The following is a 1,393-nucleotide window of genomic DNA, read 5'->3' as shown; positions in this document are numbered from 1 at the left end:
TGGTTCTCTGCCCATTTTTTTGAGATTTATTTTTAGAAAGGGAATCAATTTGTTTAGGCATCTGATTTCTTGCCAAATTGTATTTTGGACAGAAGATACTAATTTAGTGTTCATGTACAGTCTGACTTAACTATACCCTCAATGCCATTGAGTATTTTTTTTTTTTTTGATCCAACTTTTTTTTTTTAACTCTGGCTTTACTTTGGAGTCATTGCAGGAGTCTTAAACAAACAAACATACAATATAGGCCTATGTCTGAAATCTATCCCAGACCAATTAAATCAGAATTTCTAAGGAACTGAGGGCCAAGGTATCTGTAAGTTTAAAAGCCCTCAAATGAGTCTAGTTGATAGAAAGAATTCAGAACTTCGGTAATTGTATAAATAAAAAAATTCTACTTTAAAGCCCTTTGATATCAAAGCATAGTAAAATCTAAGTAGTATACGTTTGCCTCATTGGCTTGAAAAATATACTGTGTAATTAAGGTCTTGGCCGAAATATTTTGCTCCAAGTGAATTTTCACACACTTGGAAAAAAGTGAGGCCATTTCTGCTTCAACATACATGGAATCCCACCATCACCTGCCCATCTTCCCAATTAATTTTTAGAAAAGTTTTGCACTTTTCTGCGTTTTCCCATTTCATCTCTAAACTCTATCACTGAGGTGCTTTTAGAAATATATTTCATGGTACTTAGGTAGCTCAGTCAGTTAAGTGTCTGCCTTTGGCTTGAGTTATGATCCCAGAGTCCTGGGATTGAGCCACATGTCAGGTTCCCTGCTCAGTGGGGAGTCTGCTTCTCCCTCTCCTCTCCACCTGCTTGTGTATACATCCTCTCTCTGTCAAATAAATAAAATCTTTTTTTTAAAAAAAGTGGTAAATTTCAATTGCCTTGCCTCTTCTATCATAATTCACATGTATTATTTATTTTGGCATTTTTGATAGCAGGCCATGCATTGTCAGTATGAACATTTTTACTGTGTCTTAGCATCATATTTATTTTCCTATCTTATTTGTTGTTTGGTAGACAAAATATACTAAAGAAGACTACAAAAAAAAAAAAAAAAAAAAAGAAGACTACAAGTAGCCTGATATAAATACTAAAACACCCTATAAATAGTTTGGCCTGTCAACTTTGATGATGCTCCAGGCTTCTCTGGGTCCTGCTTTTGGTTGTGTTAATGCAGGAAACTTTTTACACTCACCCCGTTAGAATCCACTGATGTGAAATATTCTGCTCTTTGGTGAAATATTTTCCTATGTGTCAGAAATCAAGGAAGAGAATATTTCCTTCTCACCTCTAGTGATCTTACCTCAAAATCTGATAATCTCCTTAAAGGCACTGTTTTTTTTTTGTTTTTTTTTATTTTTTTATTTCTGTCTAACCCTTGGCC

The sequence above is a fragment of the Canis lupus genome, chromosome 1 (genome assembly GCF_011100685.1).
Source record: "Canis lupus familiaris isolate Mischka breed German Shepherd chromosome 1, alternate assembly UU_Cfam_GSD_1.0, whole genome shotgun sequence".
Lineage (NCBI taxonomy): Eukaryota > Metazoa > Chordata > Mammalia > Carnivora > Canidae > Canis > Canis lupus.
Note: the sequence above shows the minus strand (reverse complement) of the source record.